Source organism: Lepidothrix coronata, unplaced genomic scaffold (genome assembly GCF_001604755.1).
Source record: "Lepidothrix coronata isolate B3197 unplaced genomic scaffold, Lepidothrix_coronata-1.0 Scaffold138, whole genome shotgun sequence".
Classification (NCBI taxonomy): Eukaryota; Metazoa; Chordata; class Aves; order Passeriformes; family Pipridae; genus Lepidothrix; species Lepidothrix coronata.
The window spans coordinates 1,536,346-1,554,994 of record NW_016690318.1 but is presented as its reverse complement, the minus strand read 5'-3'; the positions used below and the strand labels follow the sequence as shown (position 1 = coordinate 1,554,994).

Sequence of the window (18,649 nt, the reverse complement as noted above, 5' to 3'; positions counted from 1 at the left end):
CAGCTGTGACTTAGGGAGACGGTATTTCCTTTTCTTAACCCACTTAGCTGCATTTTATTGTTATTTCAAAGTGAAATATCTAATCTTCAAACAAGCTTTGTAATAACAATTGATTAGTTCTGCCAATTCCTTTACAAATTTGGTTATCTACAGTTTATTTTTGTGTGGTGTAAGTAAATATAATGACAGACATACTCTCCAGTTGCGGTGCAGTTGTTTGAGTTGGGTAATAGAGTTTAACGTGTAGTTTTAGCCGGGAAAGAAAATTCTATATGAAGTTATGAAGCTGCTAAATTATATAAAGTAGAAGAAAAACCTGAATTGGACAGAAAAATGTTTCTTGCAATGTTTGCTTGTACGGACTTGTTTCTTCTTCTAAAAATCTGGATTTGAATGATAAACAGAGATGCACCTGAGCTGCAAAATCTCTGATATACCTATACAGTGAAACCTTCTCAAGGGTTCAGGAAGTTTGATTATTATTTCAGAATTTTTTGTTTTATTTCCTACTGCACCTTATGTGTGGTCATCTGTACCCATGCTGACTGAGTGTCAAAGGCTGTCATTTTGTTATGATAGTGTTTTACACTATTCGTTAGAAGAATAAGTGACTCCAGAAGGTGTAAGAATCAAGCCTCCAGTGCTAAAAGTTGGGTAATGATGACCTGCTGTCACTCTTGGATCTTGACTCAGAGTTGTGGTTTTTTTCCTTTTTTTTTAAGACCAAAGTTTAAGGTGGACTCCATGCCTGTTTTTCTTTGTAAACATGGTAAGCTTCTGCTAGTGAGAGAGATATTACCTTTATATATTACCTTTATAAGGTCTTACGATATGGTCCCGCCATGAGATGTTTATTGTGCACCTGCAGTATTTTGCCTCTGTGTTTTCACCCACGTGCTCAGCAGAGCCAGCTGACAGGGCTGACATCCAACAAGCCATGCGGGATCCCAAAACTGTAGAGAGGAGAAACCTTCAGGGCTAGAGCTGCCTTGATAGGTCTCATGCTGTGGACCACTTCTCACCATGATATTTGCCTCGTTTAGGTGGCAGAGCAGATATGTGTTTGCATGTCTGTCACGTGGCCCACTGCTTGGCACAGAGCTAGATTCTCTTGTCTGTCTTACGATCTGGTGTTGTACCCATTGTAATTCTGGAAACTTGCAAAGTTTTTTTCTGGTAGAGTGGTTTGGTTTTGTCTCCTATTTGTAAGAATTGTTTATACATTTGTAATCTTATAGCTGATAGAAAGCAGTCATGGCACAGGGTGTGATCCAACTCCAACATAAGTCACAAGGACTTTTTCTATGAGGTTAGATTGGAGCTGTACAAGACCTAGCGTGAACCATTACAGATTCAGCAGCTAATGATGAAAGGGAGAGCTTGACTGCTAAACAGCATATTGGTGTTTATTAGCTGGCCACAGCTAATAAATAATAGCTATTTATGTCTATTAGCTGTCCGTAGGCTTTACTGCTGATCAAATGTTTACATGGTATATTGTGGTTAAGACGCTTGGTGTAGCAGATGATCATTTGCATACTTAAAAATTATTCCTTTGAGTGGTCTGCCACAGCATCTTCATTCCATCCATAGGTATGAAATTTCCACAGAACTGTATCTTCACTGTGCCTCAGTAACCCCTTAGAAATTAGAAAAGTTCCTTCGTTGAGCCATATAAAGAAATCCCTTGTATCAATATCCAGGGATCTTGCATTTCACTAGTCTCTGATCCCTTGTCATGTAACTTGTGGTGCTTGGGAAATATTGATAAGCATTAGAAAAAGCAGTTGATGATGACTACACCAACTTCCCATTGGAAACTGAGTTTTCTGCTAATATATATGACTTTAACAAACCTGTTAGACTCATTTCTGCAGAAGGGGAACAACCACTGAAGGGCCAAATCAGTCACTAGTGCTGCCCAGTATATCACGGTAAAACATCTCTAGTATGCTTCCCCTAGTGCTCAACTGGGCCTTTTAAAGGAAAGCAAACGTCCAGTGGTAAATCACTCTTCCACTCAGCTGCTGGCAACTAAAAGATGATTCTACCAGCAAAATTCCCATTGGAGATGGCTCTGGATTGCTTTCCCTCTCTCATTCCTGGAAAAGACTAAAGAGAGGGAGATATGTCTTGAATTTTCATTATGCTTCCTTGAGAGGGGGAGAGTTTACCTTATAATTTGTAAACTGGCAATGAGTTGGTCTCAAGATGAATAGATGCCCTCTTGAGCTATTCTGGTGCAGTTATTTGGGTCAACTTGGTTTCCTTGCAGTTTTGTCAAGAGTATCCACAAATGCTGCTTCAAGTTGCACTTGCTCCAAAGGATTTCTTGGAAATGGGAGCTCATTAGGGAGTCTTGTGTTACATTAGTAAATTACAGCCTTCTGCATTAAGGCCTGGTGGCAGCAGAGATTGATTCATATTAGAGTCTGTTCTGGCTTTTGAGAGAACTCTTTCCAGGGGTCTCTGCTTTAGCCTTAAGTCTATGATGTGAAGCTTGTGATTTTTTTCTCTTTTAATATTATTATTTTATTTTATTTTGGGAAGGTAGGGGGGAAGATGGAAAGGACTTGGGTTGAGTGATGACTGTCTTTTGCAGACTTTCTCTGCATGAGGTAGATCTATTTATTGTCCGGAAGAATCCATTCATAATTTTTAAAATTTGAACCAAATAAAGAATGTTTAGTCATTTTATCTGTTTATGAGGACAGTCTCTCCATGACAGTGCATGGCTGCCCTTTGGCATCAAAAGGGTTAATATGGTCCATGTTTGGTATTATTAGAAACATGGTGGTATTGAAAGAGTTAAAGAAAAGGCCTTCAGGCAGTAAATGTTGAAAGATTATCCTAATTTTATTAGTGGTAAGTGTCTATGTTGTTCTTAACATGTCACCTCACTTGTTCAACAGAAAACTAAGCTATACAACATACTGATCATCTGACAAACCAAAGTAGTAGCAATCTGTAATCCAACAAGCATTTTTTGACTTTATCTCAGTTCAGATTCACAAATGCAAATCAATTCTGTGTAATACTATTTTAGAGATTAGAAGTTATGTAGTAGGTCTGATCAACTTTCCCCCTGCTCTAGAAAGAGAAAGAGTTAAATATATCCAATAATAAAAATAAAACACTCTAAACATCTTACAAAAAGGAGAAGCTGATTTAATGGTCTAATGAGGCCATCTTCCAGAGACTTGTTTTGTGTAGGGCTTGCTTTGACCTTTTGCTTTGCTCAGGAGCCCAACGCTTCATTTTTCACATTCTTGCAATTACGTTAACGCTTCAAGCATTTCTGACTCCAAGTCAGCTAGCAACACCAGGCATAACTCAACACTGTGAGTTTTTCTCCTCTCTGTAGATTCATTAACAGGTCACCGGGGTCCCAACTGAAATTTAAAACTGACTGGTTCTGTTGGGTTAGCTGAGTTATAGCAAAGGAGATGGCAGGAAAGGGGGTGAGAGAAGGGGAGAGGAGAGAGGAGAGAGAAGGCCCTGGTTTTGGCCAGGGAATATATGTGTAAAAACTCTAAGTGGAAGATTAAAAGGTGTGTGTAGCTTTATCATCCACCCTTTTCTTCAGAGAGGAAAAAACACATCTGAAAGTCTTCTGGGGTATTGTGTTTTCTTTATTCTTTGCGAAACAAAGTGAAAACAGCCCCCGCCTTTACATAAAAGGCTAAATGACTTCTAGAATTTGGCATCAGTTTATACCACAGTGATGGATGTGATGCTCCCAGTCTTTAATTCCTGTTTAATTTCTTTATGGATATTGCAAATAATGAATATGACAGATTATGCATGAAAAGTGAGAAATAAATCTTTTTAAGATTTAAAAACATGTGGTCTATAGGAAAACACCAGGGAATAATTTCAGTTTCATATTTTATGGTGCCAGGATTGTATACCTGCTTTGTCTTATTCATAGTTCAGTCACTCAAAGGGCCTGATCCAGCCAAGTTGGAGACTGTTTTCCTTCAGGACCTTTCAGGAAGGCCAGCATCTTTTTAGGATTAGACTTGGGTGACAAACTTGATCATAAGTGAGAAGCCAGAGACAAGAAACTTCTTATAGCTTATAGGGCAGTAAAAATATAAAGGAGTATCGTATCCACTTTACCCATGTGAGTGAGTAGCTCATTGATATGTGGGTTTTTTGGCTTAGTGGCTTTTTTTGATGGGACTACTTGTGCTGAATGATCTGGCCCTTTATAAATAATATCTGAGGCTACTCTCTAGGGCAAATCTCAAAGTAATTTTGAAGCACTTATGTGCAAGTTTGATGTTTGTCTCACAAATCTACCCACAATAGCTTTCTTTGGCAAAGATTCCTAATCTGATTCAGGGCAAAGTCAACTAAAATACTAGCTGAAATTACACATTGATCACAGGTTAACTCTCTGGATTGATGCTTGTTGGAAAAATTAGGTAGTATATTTCTTATTCAGCATATACAATCTTGTAATAACTATAGTATTAAATCAAATTTGTTTACAAAACTAACTGACAAAGCCCAAAGCCCAAATACTATTCTAGTATTGGAAACTCTACTAGAACTACATAAATCTTTGAACCAAACTCCAGTTGTCAGAAAAAGGAGAGAAATAGGCTGATGTTAGTAATAATTGAAAAATAACATATTCATACAAAGTCTTTGGAAACTAGTCCAAAAGCTAATGCTACAGCTTCTTTTCCTTAGTCCTGTAAATATGGTAAGCCTGTTGAAGCTAGTATGCATATTCATCATAATATTCAGAACATAACTTTCCTTTGTATTTTTACTTATAAAGGTATAGGGTATGGTTTTATTGGAAGAGAGCAGTCTTGTATAAGAAAGAAAATTCCTCATAGAAAGGCTCAAACTTCCAGACTGTGAAAAATCAAACTTCCTATTAAATAATGCTTCACTGGAGTTGCATTATTTCAGAAAGCACAGCCCTCATAAAGGTGAACTGTATGAAGTATGAAAAACTCTTAAAGAACAATGACTTTTTTCAGCTGAGGAAGATACAGGAAGCAAGTAGCCCTAATTAATTCATCTTTTCCTTTCAAGTTTGAGAGGCCCGTCCTTGTGTTGATATGTATGAGTAATTCCCATTAATGGTGGTGGGAGTTACGCATGTGCATTGACAGAAGAATAGACCCCTCAGTGTTCAAAGCACATGAAATTTACATTTTTTCCATTGCTGTAATTGAGATGTTGACAAATTGGAGAATATTGATGAGCCTTTGTTTTAAGTATTTCTTGCCAAGTTTGCTTTATTTTTTCATGGTTTGAACAATGGTGTGGGTTCAGCAGCAATGAATAATAAGAGTAGAGAAAAGATAACTTTGTATTTCAATATTTTGATGTGCCTGTATGAAATAAATTCTTAGGCAAATGGAATATGTTGTTTTAATCATTAGCTATGCATGAAAGAAAAATTGATGTTGACATCTTTGCTGTAAAATCGTTGTAATGGGGCCTTCCTTACAATTCATTTTTGTAAAATTCATTTTGTACATTTTGCAGCAATTGAACAATCCTTGCACTGTGAATAGGCAGAATTCCCAGAAATACTGAGACAGTTGGCCCAGTAACTGCTGAGCTCACACTGCACACCACATGCACATTAACCATGATGATGCCAGAACCAGCTTAGCTAAATGTAGTCAAATTTTAGTATCCTCCATCCTTTCTTTCTGTCTATTGTATAAACAAATATATGTTTTTGCAGTTTTTGTTTGATTGCTGGAGTCGGCAAACATTTATGTTCTTATCCACTTTTCAATAAGTAACATTAAAATTTCATAGGGAATCTTCACTTCACTATACAGTTTTCTAATAATCAGGCTGGTAGCAACTGCAGATTCCTCACCTTTTATTAAATTAAAGCTAAGAGTGCACGTGTGGTGTTTAAAATATTATACTTGTATTTGTTTGTAGTTAAGTTTCTCACCTCACTCTTACCTTTGAATCCACGTAGGCTTGTATGTTTAGATGTAGATAAAAATCTATATACACATTAGAAAACATTTACTTCCATATTTGTAGTAAGTTGTGCTGGAGTTTCAAATGCAGCCTAGTAAAACTCTGTCATAGGAATGTTTTCAGAGTGCCAGTAATCTCTTTAAAATAACCCTAAATACAATATGACAGATGCCATCTGGAATAATCTTTTGCTAGTTGCTTTCAACTTTTATTTTTTCCTACAGCTAAGTTCATGTAAAACTGGTCACTTACTGTCATGGTAAACATAGGGAACTCTTTCCTCCACTTTTGTATATGAAAGTTTGGAGAAAATAACTACATAATTTTACCTAAGAGATTGTTACTGCTGAGAGGTTTGCCTCTGTCTTCATCTTTCTGGTTTTTTTAAGTATGTGTATATTTGAATATATATATATATTTATTTATGTGTTTGTATTTCAAAATAAAAAAGGTAAGATTCCCCCGTAGGACATTCTTTCCATCTCAGATTCTACTCATCCTAATCCAATTTGCCTCCAAATGTTAGATAACATCCCATTTGGTAAATTAGAATTGTATGTTTGTTACAATATTAATGGTTTCATAATGCAACACATTCAAATACACAGTATTGAGTGCTTAAATGTCTTCCTGTGTTGTTACAGACTAATTTCTTCCTATATATACCAATTTATTTGAAAGATCTAGTGTTGGAATCTCTGGATTTTTTTTTTAACTTAGTTATGTAAAGGGATGTCTCCTGATGCCTGTTAGAGTTTAATTTAGAGTAGTAATTAAACTTGAATACTGCCTCATAAACAAAAGATAAACAATAAACCAGCCACATTCCCTGCTGTTTCATAGCTTTTTTTCCCAGATGTTTTAGTCCGATAATTTTTACATAGTGAATTACCTAGCATGGAGTGCTATAGACAGAGGTCAAGGCCTAGCTCTTTGTAATGATTTTATAAAAACTTTTCATTAAATAAATGGTAGAGTTTCCTTGTGTAGCTGATAAAATTGTCAGATACCAAAGGACACTCATTAATTGACTTTTTAATTCTCTCCCTCTTGTTTAGCAAGACAGCACTAATTAAAAAAAACAACCCATAAAATTTCTTTTAACTGTTGATGACCAATGAATGTTGCTATTTCTTAATATGAGAGTGCCTGAACAGTACATTGGAATCCTCTCCATCACCCTTGAAAAATAAAAATGCCCTTGCAGGAACTGCTCTCTGCATGTTTATCCTAAGCAACTACGTAAATGTTCGCAGTGGAAGGCTTTTAATTTTTCAAACTACTCCTCAGGCTGCCGAAGCTTGTGTGTCCATCTCTGGGCCGCTCCTCTGCCAGCCATGATCTTTCTAATTGCCAGGTACTGGTAGGCCGTTCAGCTGCAGAAGCCATGTTATTTTCACTGGGTGGGGTAATTACTGAAAGCTGAGAATAGCTGCACTAAAGACACGGGGATACTTTCATGATCCCATTAGCATAAGAGAGGGTAAATTATTCATGCCAAGTGAGGATTCTATGGGGAAAAGTATAGTTAATGCACATAGTTTTTAAATGTATCCCTTTCTGCTCTGAGACTAAATTCTTGTTGGATTCAGTTCTCAGACATTTACGGGAAAGCTCTAGTGGCATGTTAGATGCAGTTCATCTCTCTCTGTTTGCAGCGCTCTCAATAGAGACCATCTGGCACAGATCCAAAAGGTGATTAAACAAAATGATCAGCTCTTGTTGCTGTGTTACATGTCCAATACTCTGGATTAAAAAACATGACCCACAACAGTCAGCTAACATAATTTTTTTTTTCCTCCTCTTTCCCATTCCCCTGTAAGAATTCAGATGGTCCACAAATGTCTATGCCATCTTTGTGTCCTTATGGCCCATAATCATGAACAGGTTGTGCAAATGGCTCTTTCTGTAACACGGTCTGTTCCAGCAGCATAGAAACATTTCATATTAATTGGGTCAGTCTAATGTTCATAACGACATGGGGAAAAATTACCCAAATATGTTCCTATAGTAAACCCTTAAAATGTGCCTTTCTCCGATTAGAAAAGTGAAATTAGACATTAGGCTCATGTAGCTGATTTATTTTTCAGGACAGAGGAAAATCAAAGCATGACACTGTCATCTGCTTAAAGTAGTTTAAAGCCCCTTCTAACCAAATAGAAAAAAAGGGGGGGAGGGGTGAGCTGTGGTTTAACACCACAATCAGGGAATGAATTTACAGTGCTATTCAGAATAGTACTCCCTTATCATAAACAAGCTGATAATCACACTGAATCTAACTCCCAATTAGCTCTTTCTTTGCTCAGAGAGATCAGTGTACATGTCCTCCTTAAGCCGTGATATGTTGCTGTTGAGTCAGACAGAATGCTTGTATACCTTACATCATATTCAGAATGTAAGGATTAATGCAATATATTTACCAAAAAAACCAGCTAATCAGCAAGGTAATTTTTCAAACAAATCCGTTTAATGCTTGAATTAAGGTAAAAATGCCAAGACTGTGAAGAGAGGACATATGTATCTTATCTTTTTGGGGTTGCATCAAATGCCAAGTACTAGTGTAAATTTAACAGAAACCAGACATTGTTGGAAAGTAATTAAAGAAATATTGAAATTAAACCTACCATATGAGTGAAATATTTGTAGGCCCGTTTTGTTGCATGCATAACAGTTTGCATGGAATTGAACCGTATTTCTTTCTCTTTACTTCTTGAGTTGTACTTTGTTAAATATGGCAAAGGAATCACCTCTGTGTATTCAGCCATAGGACTGGAGGGATCTATTTCATGCTGAGGATGTTTACAGTTCAAAATCAGTAGGTTTACTCAGAGGAGAAATTTATTTAAAAAACAAAACCAAACCAAAACAGTAACCAAAAAAACCTAAACCAAAACAATACAATAACAAACAACAAAAAACCCAAAACAAACAAAACCCAAAAAACCTGAAAGCCTTCAAATCTATGCCAAGAAAAATCAAATTCCACTTCTGAAAGCTTAGAAGATCCACTAAGGCTGTCAGCATCCCTTACTGTGCAAGGTTGTTGTGGTTTAACTCCAGCCAGCAGCTCAGCTCTACACAGCCACTTGTCCATTCCCCCCAGCCAGTAAGATGGGTAAGAGAATCAAAAGGGTAAAAGTGAGAAAACTCATAGTTTGAGATAAAGATCGTTTAATAGGTAAAGCGAAACAAGGAATTCAGCACTTCCCCTCAGCAGGCAGGTGTTCAGCCATCTGAAGAGAAGCAGGGCTCCATCATGCATAAGGGTGACTTGGGACAACAGCTGCCATCACTCTGAGCATTTTACCCTTCCTCCTTCTTTTTTCAGCTCTATAAGCTGAGCATGGCACCAAATGGTGGGGGATATCCCTTTGGTCACTTGGGGTCATCTGTCCTGGATGTGTTCCCTCCCAAATTCTTGTGCAACCCCGGCCTCCTTGCTGGTAGGGTGGGGTGAGAAACACTTCTGCTTCTTTCCTTGATGCTGGGCAAGTGCTACTTTGCAATAAAAAAAATCCCTGTATTATCAACACTGTTTCCAGCACAACTCAAAACTTTGCCCCATACTAGCCAATGTGAAGAAAATTAACTCTACCCTGGCTAGAACCAACACAAAGGTGAAAGCCATAGGTAAAAAGCACAGACATGTCCAGAGTGCTCAGAGCAGGAGGGCAGACTCCCCCAGCTCAGTGCAGCCTGGGGAATGACAGAGACCCACATAGCCTTGCGGGGCTTAAGGCTATTACAGGGCAACTCATGCTCCGTTATCATGCTGATTTTCAATTGATTTTTTGCTGTACAGTACTTGTTGAAGACCCTCTAGAGCATCAAACACTGCATTATGGCACTACACTTTGTAGTACGGTGGCCCTTTGTTTTAACGCCTTGTCTTTGCCTGGGAAGAGGAGTGCTAACCACTCCGTGATAGCTCCAGCTTCTGAGCAGCTTCTGTATCTGGGGAAGTAGAACAGGTGAAGAAGATTTGACAGCTGAGTTTAGCTGGCTTTTAATGCGATCTGTTGCATTTGTTTATAGTTCTCAATTTTCAAACCATTCTGATTTTGAACTACTGTAAAATGTTGCTTTTGATTTATAAAATTACTTCTCATGAAAGTAACTGATTTCAGGGTACTAATAAACCCAAATCTGGGTGTGGTGTACTTTCTAGTAACAGGTGCTAGAGGTTGTTAAAGCTGGAACTGAGGTTGCAGGAAGCTTAGTATAGGCTAAAATGAGTAATTTCTCCTATTTTCTACGTTCCTATTTCTTCACTTAAGCCATTGTATCACTCAGATAAGCTTTTCATTCACTAAAAAATAAAGCCATTTACATGAAAGTCTTGATAACTGATGGTTTTTAAAATACATGAGTGTCTATATATTTAGGATCTAATCTTCAAATAAATGCTTACCATTTTAACCCATGGTTTCTACTGTTTTGTGTAAGTCTTTGTGCATGCAGTAGAAGATGTAAATGAGTATTTAAAATTGTTTACAAAGATAACAAAGTGCACTTGAAAATACATGTAGAAACTTATATTTGCAACTCTCTGGTGTTACATGAGCTATAAAAAAGCAGAGTAGTCATAAAGACAGGATAATACAGGGAAATAGTGACGACCACCTTAACTACCCCACTATCTGCACGATGATCCAAATGTTTGGTCCCTGGAAGTACGTCTGTTATTTTGGTGGCCTCCCTGTAGCTTCTCCGTTTGTTGCCATGAGGTAAAGATATGTCTGTCTACCAGCAACTAACTGCAGAACTGAATCCAATAGGACTTCATGTAAGTTACATGCCCTCTCTGACATGTGGTCTTCCCCATTTGTACAATAACCGCTAGAGTACTTAGATGTTCCATGAATGATATGAAATGGTCATCTGTTGTCATGGACTACTCTGATATTACAGGAATGCAGGGTTATATAGAATATTCTTCTATTGTGGTTCTTCTATTGGCCTTCCTGAATTTCATAAAATAAGCTTTGGTTATACTGCATTTGTAAATTATTGTATTTGTTATTTAAAAACACTTATTCTTTTTTCAACAAAGGTGAAAAAAGGTGAATGAAATACTTGATCTTTTAACTTCATACAGTTTTTAATGAACAAGACTTACAAACTGATAAATAAAGAATGACATGGATCACATCACCAGTTCTTTAGCGATGTTTCCATAAAGATAAGTCCCAAGTAGTGTTTCCAATGTTTAAAAAATTGTTATATCACTATACATGTGTTTTATATTCCTTGTATATATGCCTTGTTTAGTGGGGCTTTTTTGTTTTGTTTTTTTCTCTCTCCCCCTGAACAACCATAGTAAATGTAGATCAAGGAAAACTTGGATTCTCTGTTCATTTTTAGGTCTTAGGGACTCAATGATGATGTTGGTTTTGAACAAGATTGTGTAATGCATTGTCTTTTTTTTTTCTTCTTTAGGAATTCCACAGTACTCTAGAGCAGGCTGTGATGCTTAGTGACCTTGCACATCAATAGCTTTGTATTTTAAACATGGACACTGATTTTTCTTATCCATGGCCTACTCTGTTGCCTACGAGTTTTCAGCATAAGCAAAGGCAGTGGTGGCTAAGAATGAAAGCTTAGGGCATCAGAACTGGCAGCAGTATCATGAATAGTCTTCTTCCTATTTAGATATTTTTTGTTAACTATGAAATAACGTCCTATGTGTCTGAGGGGGGAAATTAATAACCTTTTACATAGTTATTTTACAGTTATTACTGCTTTTAGTCTTAATAAGCACACCAATCTAGATTTAGTAGCTTGGCTTTCTACGGAACTTAAGAATAATATTTTAAAGCATGACAAATAGATGTCTTGATCACAGTTACAGTACTCCTGAGAGATCTGTCTTTTGTTGATGAATCAGCAGAGGACTGTCCAGAGAAGGACTGAAGGAAGGAGGTGGGAGTCAGTTAAAAGCAGTTCTTCCTTCTCAGAAGAGAGAAGAGGAAGACATTATTCACATAAGATCCTAATGCTTCTTGCATGGAATCAGTAGCAATAGCAAGGGTGCTGCTACTTTCAGATCTGCAAAGTTTGGGTCAAATACATCCAAATAAATGAAAGCAAAGCATGATTCTCTTATCTTAAAAAACAAAGACATGAAAAAACACCTCTATTAGTTTTTTTACGATTTCCATAGACACTACTGCCATTAAGACATGTAGAATCTACAAAAAGACAGCTATAAAATTTTAATATTTCCTAATATATTTTGGAACAAACTTTAATCATGCTTTATATTTTAGAGGGCAAATATTAGTAAGCACCAGCCTTTTTTATTTGAACAGCAAAGTTTTGAATCACTTTTTTTCCTCTGGTGGTTTTTAAATGTTACATTGAGCTTCAGAGAAGAATTAATTTGTGCTTTCAGTTCAGCTAATTTCTTGAAATGCTAACAGTTTTTAAAATCTATTAGAGAGAATGAACTTATGCAGTAAATTTAAATTTAACTTTAAGGAATTAGACTACTTCTCTTTGATTGCGCTCAATGCAGTAATTCAGGTAGGTGTGGAGCTGGAGAAAGTAAATGATTCTTTGTTTTCTACTGTTACATATGGGTGATTTATAAGTGACAGCCCCAAAGCCTGGCTGTTTTTAGGTTATTTGTGAATCTGTCTTTACCCCAGCATAAGGAGCGAACACAGGGAAATTGTCTGATGGCAGAGTTGGCATGATGGCCCTGGTGACCCTGTTCCTACCTACAGCTGGGGCAGTGAGCCCAGGAAAGAGCAAGACAAAGTGGTTTCCCCCTGCTTCACTGACTTCCCAGCTGCTTGGAGGCTGAAGTCTATTGCTAACTCCAGATGCTCAAACTTGCACTGAGTTCTGTCCTAAACTGCTGGCCTCATAGCTTGTGGAAAGAGCTCAAATTATTTTATGGATGGTTACCCTTGTACACTCTTGGCACTAGACATTCCTCATGCACAGGCTAAGATTGGAGTCTTCTACTTTCTTGTGTAAACAGAGCATTTGCTATAACTGACAAGGATTGGTGGAGCAGCCATGAAAGTGAGAGAGGGGAATTCGGCAAAATTTCTATTAACATGTGATTCATACCATGAAATTTTTTGACAACTCTGGCATTTAATTCTTAAATAAGTAAAGAGTGCACTTTTCCTTATAATCTTGTGTTATGCCCACCATATTGTGACAACAATTGTTTAAGCAATTACATATGTTTAAATTTTCTTTGAGCCCCTCCACATACAGCTGTAAGTTCATCATACTTAAACTAAAGGCAGCCCCTATTTGCAGAGAGTTCAGCAGAGTGAATATAGTAAATACATATATATAATGTTAATGCAGGACTTGGTGCTAAGGTTTTAAGTAATTTACAAGTGTAAAATTTGGAAACTCGCATGAACTTCCTCTCTAATTTTACACTCCTTCCTGAAGAGGATGGAACATCACTTAAATAGTACAAGTCAAAATTTTTCAGCTTGGATCTTCCTTCCTAATTCCTCACACCTTAGGTTTACCACTTACTGATGGTTCTCTGTTTTATGAGACTCCTGACCCTGTACATCTGTTAAAGGGGATAGTTCAGAATGAAGATAACCTCCTACTCAGTAGGACTGCAATATTCTCTTAGCTCCTACTAGATGCTTGAACAAGCAGAGGGCTTAAGTGAAATCCTTTAGCTGAGCCAAAATCTGTTCTTATTTAGGGACTAATCCAAAGCCTGTTAAATCAACAGAAAGAGACTTTGGTTGACTTCAGAGAGCTTTGGATCAGGCCCTTCCTTCCTAATACATCTGAAATCAATGGAGGTACATTAGGCTTCTGCCAGTGGAAAAAAAAGGGAGAGGAATTGTCCTTTATACCTAACATATTGAGGTCCTGGTGCTCAAATAGTTCCCCAAGTACTTCATTGAGACAACAATAATTTTGACTTGATTACACTGCTTAGTGTTCATGGACTCTCATTCAGCTGAGTACGTAATTCAGTTGTTTAAAACAACCATGTTGTTCATCCACCTCATGCTCAAACATTATTTTTGTTTGCTAATGTTTTATATCAAGAAATTTCTTGCAAAAAGTAAAAATTGATGGTGTCAATTCTTGTATTGGATTTCTTTTTGTATTTTTATGCTATTAGATTGTTAAGAAAGCTGTTTTGAGTGAAAAATACTCAGTCCATAGAACATGTAAAACCCAAGGAGTGTAACTTTTACTGTCAGTTCCCCGCCTTGAGAAAATTATTAAAGCCCCTTGTCTTCTGTGTAGCCAAAAGGCTTTTTATTTCTTCATTAGTGTCTTTTATTTTTATTTCTCAGTGTTAAGCTGAAATCTAAATTATAATTTGCCATTTGTTTAATAATTAGCATTACAGAGATGGCAAATATTTTTAGGCAAGAAATGGCGAAGGATTAAAATTCCTATGTATATTTCAGCACAGACTTTCCATTTTCTGAAGTGCCTACAGTAACAGAAGTAGGACCTCAGTCCGGAAAAGGCTATTATATTGCCTTACTCTGTATATTAAAGACCCATTACTGAAATGAAAAGGCTCACATTAAGGTTAATATTGACCAACTCGGCCTTTGTAAGACTTGTTTTCAATTGACACTTTTGCTCTAGCCATAAACTACAAGTATTTGCCCTAAAAATAAAGTTGGTAAGTTTTACCTCCTTTAGCTCATTAGACTTCTGATTAGATTTCATGGGCTTCTGAATCCATGCACTTAAGATTCATTTTGTGTATTCAGACACTTAACATATTTTGTGCAAAACATCTGTCACAATGTGAAAATGTATTTAAGTAAGTAATATTTCTAGTTCATAACTCTTTTTCTGGTGATAAATATCTTTCTAGATGCAAAGTGTTAATTAATGCTTTGTTTTAATAGACTTATATTTATTCAGGAATGTTTTATCCATTTTGTGTAAAATAATAGATTCTATAAGTTTAGAGTATTACAAAATTAAATTTTGATTTAGAGGTTACCAAAATGCTTAATGAATATAGATGCTTTTCATTTTAGGGAAACAGGGATAGGCTGATCTGTGCTACCATCTCATATGACTTAAAATTTTGCATGTTCTGTTCTTTGCTTGTGCAATGATTTTAAAAAGAGGAAAATTACTGCAGTGCTCCTACTTCAGTCCAAGAGAGAAGAAACAATGCAGTTTTCCAGTTAAAAAAAAAAACTATAACAAAGACTATCATATGAGTGTTGAATATTTCTTAGATTTTAATTGCTTATAGATTTTACTGTTTTCTTTCTGTTTTATGAGACCATATCTGAACTTCACTATAGTTCACAAACTTACTTTAGATGTTGTTGATAGATAACCACTATGTATGGTCCTGTTTTCTTCTTTCTTCTCTCAGAATAATGAAGTTCATCCTACCTTATCTATTTCAAGAAAAGCTTCTGTGGTGCATATCTGCATTGATAGATGAAACACTTTCATTTATCTGTGAACTGGTTATCCTAATTATTTCCCTGAGTTAGATGTTATTAGCAGTTCATATTCCCAGCTCTGAGCATAGTTTGGCATAAAGTTGTGTATATGAGCAAGGTTTTATGAAGGAAGAGGTTTACTGATTTTTTTAAAGATCTTTCATTCATGCCATTAATCTATAAATCAGGCTCAGCTAAAAATTTGCCCCTTTTTTGTTGTTTTGTTTTCTCTTCTGAACCTTTCTAATCTGGTAATTCATCAGCAACATTCAGGGTTTGGTTTCAAACCCCTCTCTGCATTATTGTAAACTAATCCTACAGTCATAGGACCACCAAAGAGAACGTCATTTTAGATAGAAGTCCACACTGTCAGAATTCAGGTTTACTGTATGCCAATTAACCCTCCTTTAAGCTCTTCCAAATGGCTATCAATCTGGTTTGTTTAAAAGAAATAAGCTGTCCTTTTATTTTAGAACTAGGAAAGAATTTTACATCTTTCTGAAGCAATTTTCTGCATTTTTACTGACTTCATTGATGTGAATGTAAAGTACACAATAGGTCAAATTCTGACTTCAGTGGGAGTTGGTGGGAGCACAGTCTGTACATCTGAAAGCAGACTTGATTCAATCTCAGTGTGTCTGTGCAGCAAAAAAATATCTTATCTCTACATAATTTGTCTTCATATGATCAGTGAGTACAGATTTGAGTTTGTTTCTCTTGTTATTTTCATGACTGCCTTACAAGAGTTCAGAGGAGTTCTCAAATTCTTAGTGGGGTGTGTGTGTGTGCTTGTGTATTTTTTGTCCTTGTTTATTCACATATAAACATTTTACATATTTCCTTACAGAATTTCCTTGTAAGGTTCAGTTATTCTTAAGAGACTGAGAACTCATCTAGCGCATAATTTGTAAACTATGCAAAGAGCACCCTCCAGCTGAGGCAAACCCTAGAACCATCCACGTGGACCTGCTTTGCTTGCCACTGTAGAACTCTTGGATATAAGGGTCCTAGTTCAAACTGTGGTTGTGATGAGCAATACTCATGCACAATTAGGTGTCCCGTGGAGGATCCATGTATTGGTCTTCTGTTCTAGTCTTCCATCAAACATCTGCTTGTTATAGCATGATTAATTTTCTTTTATATAATTTGAGAAGGATATTGTTTTTGATCACCAAAAAAAGCATAACACCTTCTGCTCTTTTCCCCCTCCATGCTCATTAGCTGTTCTTGAGTTGTCTGTCTTTTTTCGTTGGAGCGAGGTATAACTTCTGTAAACAAAATGAGATTATCGCAACCAAAAGAAAATGGAGAAAGTCAGTTACACTGTGGGCATGAATGTTGCTGTTAAATTCAGATGAAACCATGGATTTTTTACTTGTGTGCTTTACCTTAAAACTGAGTAAAAGCTGTATCTCACATTCAGAAGAAAGACTTCATTTACACCAAGTTTCTTATACTGTAAATAACTGATTCAGCAGCCTTGATCCACTCAAATTTTACTTCCTAGCTGCCTTTTTATAACAGTCCTTTAAACACTGTTAGTTTGAAACTTATCACCTTATTTTTAGAATGTCATAGGTAGAAAACATTGACTTTAAAAATATTCCAAGTAGTTTAGGCCTTTAACATAACATTAGAATATTTCCTTCTCTAAATCATCAGGCATATATTAAAAAGCAACTGTCAGTTGGTTTCCTTCCTGTCTTATATGTATTAAGGTTATGACAATGGAAGTTCTAAGCTTAGCTTCCACTCTCCTTTCTTTTTCAATTTAAGTTATTAACTCTGGGGCATATTCTCTTAGTTACATTAAGTATCCATGAAGGTAGGAGCTTTTTGGTGGTGGTGTGTTCTTTGTTTGGTAGGTTTGGTTTTTTTGTGGGGTTTTTTTGTTTCTTTTGGGGTGTTTTTTTTTTTCTGTTTGTTTGGGTTTGTTTGGTTTTTTTTAATAGTATGGGAAAGAATAGTAGGACATAAACCTTTTAAGAGTTGATTTTGTAAAATGTATAGGATGGACAAAAGTTTATCAGGTTTTTCTTGAATCAGCCCACATCTGTTATAAGAAACAGTAGATCTGCAGACAGGCTATGGCTTTTCTCTTGTCCAGGGAAATCCATTGAATCTTGGCCTTCATTTAGGATTCCCTCCTCATGAGCAAATTCCCATGACTGCTTTTGAAGCTTTAAAAGCTTTGGTTTTGTTTTAAAAGGCCTCTGAGCATAGGCAGTGTTTTCATAGGCATTTAGAAACAAAAACTTCAGCTTTTAAACCTCCAAATGTCACTGTGGGGATTCACTTGGCTTCACAGCAGACCAAGTCTGAGATAACACCTGCAAGAAATGTGTATCTGTATGTGTGTATTTTGTGAAAATTGTGATGCACTACCTCAACTAACCCACAAATGTGACAGTGGTATGTGTGTACTTATAAATCTTATTGTTATGTTTTTCTGTTATTCAGTTTTAAGAGCAAGCTATTATTTTGGTTCTCTGGAATGACTGATTTGGATAAGCCAATTTTGGTTTTAGATTGTTTTAATGTCTTCTCCCTCTATGTCCTTTGATGCAAACACTAACAAATGGTCTTCAGAAGAACAGATTGAGTGAAAGTCCATGGTTATGTTTCATTATCTAAAGGGTACTGAGTTTTTTGCTTCAGCCTTGCTGTTTTCTTCTACATCTAACATCAGTTGCACAATAAAAGGTAGTTTTCTGTAAGGAAATGGGTCATACCATATGTAAACCCAGGTCTGTTATTACTTGAGAAAAAATGTACAATAGAAATGAATAGACAAGTTGTCAGGCTGGTGAAGTAACAGAAGTACTTATTTGCACTCCTTTTCAGCTCCATCTCTACGTGTCTTAAACACCTGAGGTGAAATTTTGTCATGTTTTGGAGGGACGGAGATTTTCAGAATTAAGGATAAATACTGAATGAATATATTAGCACTGCCTTTCTTCTGTCCTGTGCTGTTCTCAAAACACCTGTTAAAAGCAACCAAGCACATATTTCGAATTGATGATACTGACTGGCAAACTTGGCACCAAATAACCTGCTGAAACTAAAATGTTGATGCAGAACATGTGCTTAACTTAACAGTCCATAACCCTGTTTTTCAAACACTGAAATACCTACCCTGAGGAAAGCTCATAAAACTAAGGTCTTTAAAGTTCATAGATTAGACCAATGAAGCTGTGGCCATTTTAAAGAATGTGCATCTTCATTGACTCCTATTAATTCAAGAT

At 36.5% G+C, this 18,649-nt stretch overlaps 1 protein-coding gene across 1 annotated transcript in view; it reads left to right on the top strand.

Annotated features, from left to right (window-relative positions):
- The window catches only part of MEIS2 (Meis homeobox 2), a 109,904-nt gene that overhangs the window by 16,050 nt on the left and 75,205 nt on the right, over positions 1 to 18,649 (top strand). The gene's annotated exons all lie outside the window — the stretch shown is intronic.